Source organism: Pseudophryne corroboree, chromosome 5, assembly GCF_028390025.1.
Source record: "Pseudophryne corroboree isolate aPseCor3 chromosome 5, aPseCor3.hap2, whole genome shotgun sequence".
Taxonomy (NCBI): Eukaryota; Metazoa; Chordata; class Amphibia; order Anura; family Myobatrachidae; genus Pseudophryne; species Pseudophryne corroboree.
This window is the reverse complement of record NC_086448.1, coordinates 310,762,294-310,767,719: the sequence shown is the minus strand read 5'-3', so window position 1 is coordinate 310,767,719 and position 5,426 is coordinate 310,762,294. Positions and strand designations below refer to the sequence as shown.

The window sequence follows — 5,426 nt, the reverse complement described above, 5'->3', positions numbered from 1 at the left end:
TGTAATTCTATCCCAATCCCCGCTGTCCTGTGCGGTCACGTGTTGCCGATCCGCCCAATCGTTGCCATGGGAGCCGTCCGACGCTATTCTCTCCGTGATGATGTTGGATTCACCATTCAGGATTTCTGAGGGGGATCGTGTGTTTTATATAAAAAGAGTGTCTAATAAAAAACCGTATTTTACTATGCGATTTTTTTCTGTCCTTCTAATACATGGCATATGTGGAGGATTCTCGCTGATGGGAACTGCATGACAACTGTCGTAAAGGAGGGAGAAGAAAGACCACACACCTTGATACTGCCCTGATATATGGTTTTAAAAGGAACGTATATATTTTTTTCTATAATATAGTTGGCGCCTACATAGTATTGCATTTTATTTTTGTATAGATTCACACATTAGGAGCTGTGGGGAGAGTCTCCTTGTGCATTGTCTTAGTGGGCTGCCACTATTTGCGCACACTAGGACCCACTACCTTTCATATATACAAGATGTTCTGAAGTGTCTTAGAGGTGTCAGTATGGGTAAATCTGCTGGCCCGGATGGGATTCAAGGTAAAATCCTTAGAAAATGTAGTAATCAATTAGCTGGGATTTTTACGGTAATATTTAATATCTCTTTACAGGTCTGTAAAATTGTTTGGGAAATGGGGTTTGGGAGGGAACGGCACCAGTCCAAAAACATCAAACAATTAATAGCCTCTGAAAAACTGAATTTAAACTGAATTACTTCTGTATATGGCAACCGTAGATATTATGATAATCTATCCTAATATCACAATATGTTGCTTTCAGTGGTGCTCCCTGGAGTCAAAAAAGTATCAAGTACAAGGGACCAAAAAAAGAGATTGAAAAAAGACTCTTTTGTGGGAGCACTCTAATTCAGAGGTTACAGTATAATGTATAATACTGATGAGAACAATTTAATTAGGTAAATATTGAAATTAAATTCTATGAGTGACCATATGTGAACAAAATAGCTTAGCAAAAATATGGATAGATTATATTATTCGTGATCTCAAATATCACAGTCTGCAAATTGCCGGAAGTTGAAATCTGTGATGCTGTTGTCACCATGCTCCTGCATAATATCTCTTATGTAATGTATGACCATCATTTATTCTGCTAATATCCATTTCAGATCATTAAAGGCGCAAATAATTAAATCATTGGTCACATGAATCCAAGTGTCGGATAGCATAAAATTGGAGTGACCAAAGAGGGGAGCCTAATAATTGCGGTCATACTTCACTGGAGATGCCCAATCTCTTCTGAACTTGGAAGCTAAGCAGTGAAAGGCCGGGTTAGTACTAGGATGGGCGACCACCTCTGAACACCCTGGTACTGCAATAAACTGGCTATCGGATACAGTGGCACTCAATTTTATGCTATCCGACACTTGGATTCATGTGACCAATGATTTAATTCTATGCGCCTTTAATGATCTGAAATGGATATTAGCAGAATAAATGATGGTCATACATTACATAAGAGATATTATGCAAGAGCATGGTGACAACAGCATCACAGATTTCAACTTCCGGCAATTTGCAGACTGTGATATTTGAGGTCTGTAAAATACCAAATTGTTTCAAGGTTACAGAAATTATCCCTGTACCCAAAAAGGGCACACCCAAATGTTTAGACGATTATCGGCCTATTGCGTTAACATCATTAGTTATGAAATGCTTTGAACGATTGATGTTAAAACATATAAAATCTAATTTTCCCCGTCAAATTTTGATCCTTTTCAATTTGCCTATCGGCAGAATCGGTCCACGGAGGATGCAGCTCTGACTGTTTTACATCAGGCACAGAACCATTTAGAAAAGAAAGGGACTTATGTGAGAATTTTATTTATGGATTTTAGTTCTGCGTTTAATACTATTGTACCGGCATCTTTGGTTTTTAAGCTTTTTATCCTGGGCTTAAACGGATTTATATGTGATTGGATCTTACATTTTTTGACTGATAGGCCTCAAGTAGTTAGGCTAGGTAAATCTGTGTCTGGTGAGGTCCGTATAGATACAGGGGTTCCGCAAGGGTGTGTCTTGAGCCAGTTATTATATTCATTATTTACGTATGATTGTTTTTCAGTTTCTGATTCTGTTAAAGTGGTGAATTTTGCAGACGATACAGCGGTTGTTGGTCTGATAAGTGGAAATGATGAGATATCTTATAGATATGAAATTTTACGTTTACAGGAATGGAGTAAAGTAAATTGTTTGATTTTAAATACATCCAAAACAAAGGAAATGGTTGTTGATTTCAGATGTGGTAGTAATAGACCGTTACTTTCTGTATTTTTGGATGGAAAGCCAATTGTAGAGGTGGCTTCATTTAAATTTTTGGGCATGCATTGCACATTGCAAATGATCTAACTTGGTCCTTGAATTGTAATTTTCTGATTAAGAAGGAGCAGCAGCGCCTTTTCTTCTTAAGGAGATTTAGGGCTGTCTGTTTCAGTACGAGTACCTTAGTTAGGTTTTATCGAAGTATTATAGAGAGTGTTTTGACGTATGGGATTATAGTATGGTTTGGGAACTGCACTGTAGCGGAACGTATTGCCCTTGAACGTGTGGTCAAAACTGCTAGTAAGATTATTGGGCTGTCTCTGCCCTGTATGAAGGATTTTTATGGGAAAAGAGTGTTAAGGAAAGCTAGGTGTATACTACCTGATGAAAGTCATCCAAATTGTTTGGTCTTTGAAAGATTGCCATCCCTAAAATGTTTTAGGAGTGTTCGTACTCACACAAATCGCATGTCGAACAGGTTTTTTCCAACAGCCGTCCGGATGTTAAACGACCACCAGGCTTAGTGCTAATCTTTTATAAATGGAGTATGGTTTCACTGTTTATTCTATTGCGCAAAATGTTCACATTGTATTTCATTGACATCTCGTTGCTGTTTTGTTAATGACAAATAAAGTATATTATGATAAGTTTAGTTGCACTCTGGGAAAGAAACGGTCTGATAAGAGCAATGTTGCGTAGCTGGAACCGACAGGATTGTGCCAGAGCTTGGATGTGAGGTGCAAAGGAGAAGGAGGAGTCAAGAGTGACACCCAAGCAGTGGAGTTGGGGAACGTGAGAGATGGTGATGTTATCAACAATGATAGAGATATTGGTCGGGGGTGTTGCTCTGGATGGGGGAAAGTTGAAGGGTTCAGTTTTGTACGTGTTGAGCTTCAGAGAGCACTCAGACATCCAGGAGGAGATAGCGGAGAGGCAGCTGGAAACCTGAGAGAGGACGGAGGGGGACAGATCAGGAGAGGTAGAGTTGTGTGTCATCAGCATAGAGGTGGTATTGAAGGCCAAAGGAGTTAATGAGAGCACCCAGGGAAGAGGTGTACAGGGAGAACAGGGGGGCCAAGGACAGAACCCTGAGGGACACCAACAGGAAGGATGGAAGGGTGTAAGGTGGTGCCGGAGGCAGACACAGAGAAGGAGCGGTTAGTGAGGTAAGAAGAAAACCAGTCAAGGACAGTGCTAGAGAGGCCAGCGTTTTGGCGTGTGCTGAGGAGGAGAGGATCCACGGTGTCAAAGGCAGCAGAGAGGTCCAGAAGGATGAGCAGAGAGAAGTGGCCCCTGGATTTGGCCAAAAGCAGGTCATTAGTGACTTTCACCAGGGCAGTCTCAGTGGAGTGGAGTGGGCAAAAGCCAGATTGTAGTGGATCGAGGATGGAGTTGTCAGAGAGGTAGCTTGTGAGATGGCTGTAGACCAGTCGTTCAAGTAATTTGGAGGCGAAAGGGAGAAGAGAGATGGGGAGGTAGTTAGTGGGTGATGAAGGGTCGAGGTAGGGTTTTTGAGAATAGGTGAGACCAGAGCATGTTTGAATGGTGAGGGGGAGATGCCGGTAGAGAGCAATAGGTTAAAGAGGTGAGCAAGGTGGGAGCAAGCAGTGGGGGAGAGGGAGCGGAGAAGACGGGAGGGAAGGAAGTCCAGGGGGCAGGTGGAGGGGGGAGGATAAGATGAAGGAGTGGACTTCCTTGTCTGAAGTGGGACGAAAGGAGGACAGGGTGGGATAGATGGAGGGGGGGATGATGGTGGCAGGGGAGTAGCAGAGGGGTGATGGCGGGAGGTGTCATGTTGGATGTCCTCAATTTTGGAGATGAAGAAGGAGGCAAAGTCATTGGCAGTGAGGGAGCATGGGAAGGGAGGAGGAGGTGGGCGAATGAGAGTACTTGGAAAAAGGATTGCTTGGCGAGGGAAAGAGCAGAGCTGTAGGAGGAGAGAATAAACTTAAAATGGAGGAAGTCTTGCAGAGAGTGAGATTTCCTCTAGGAGCGTTCAGCGGAGCGTGAGCATTTTTGTAGGAAACGTGTTAGTTTGGTGTGCCAGGGTTGGGGTTTGGAGCGGCGGAGGGGAACAGAGGAGAGGGGGGCCACAGAGTCGAGAGCAGCGGTTAGGGAAGAGTTATAGAAGGAGGCTGCTTGGTTGGGACAGGTCATAGTGGAAAGACCTCAGTGTCAGATAGTGGTAGTACAGACGTACCCCCTCATCCTGTTCCACTTCCACACATGAATCCTCAATTTCTATTATGTTCTCCTCATCATCACCATCTCTACTTGTACTGCTCCCGACATGTGCAGATGGTGCAGAAATGGTGGAAGGAGGTAAAGGAGGCTTCTCTATGAGGACAGTGTGAGAAATGTCAGATTCACTCATAGCTGACGTGGACACCCTTAAACGTTCCTCAAGAATGTCTGATGGTTCTGATTGTCTTACTGCCTCTGCAACTAACATTCCTTTTGATTATTTTCTTTACCACTCTAAAATGAAATGATTTTACATGCCCTGACTTAAGACCTCTATGCCCCTGGGCATTGGCCTTAGTAGATAACGTTGATAAACTTGTATCATCATGACTGCTGGCAGCACCTGAACCACTAGTCTGTGCTTTCTGCTCTCCTCTCAGTTGTTCGTCCTCCATATCTATCCACAAATGAATTGTGGTACAGCACGCACAAATTGTAAAACCTTCAGTGTGGCACAATACATGTATAAATACGAAATAGTTATCAAACACTGCGATTTAATATCACCAACAGTCTGGCACAATTGGTGTATGAGTATGAAATAATAATATACTGCAGTTTTATCAGCAGTGTCACAATACTTGTAAAAATAAAATAAAAATTGCACAGACACTGGGGTACAGCACAAACAAAAAAGATATACATATTTTTTTATAATTATATTTTATGCTTTTTAGCTTTTATTATTTTCATTTTACACTAAGGCGGAGCCACTGGATGGACAGACAGATCACCCCTAGGTGGAAAGAGTACCCCTTGTCAGATTCACCAGATGACAACACCCCTGGACTGATACTGATATATATACTACACACCAGCCCCTGGATGTATACACAATTTACACACTGTATACTATTGTTGTTGTTTTTTACCCCTGGGGCAGAGTGCC

The 5,426-nt window shown here is 42.4% G+C and overlaps 1 pseudogene; it reads left to right on the top strand.

The window, feature by feature from the left end:
- The first annotated feature begins 1,232 nt into the window (after positions 1-1,232).
- LOC134930684 (5S ribosomal RNA) lies at positions 1,233-1,352 on the top strand (annotated as a pseudogene).
- Positions 1,353-5,426: the final 4,074 nt, after the last annotated feature.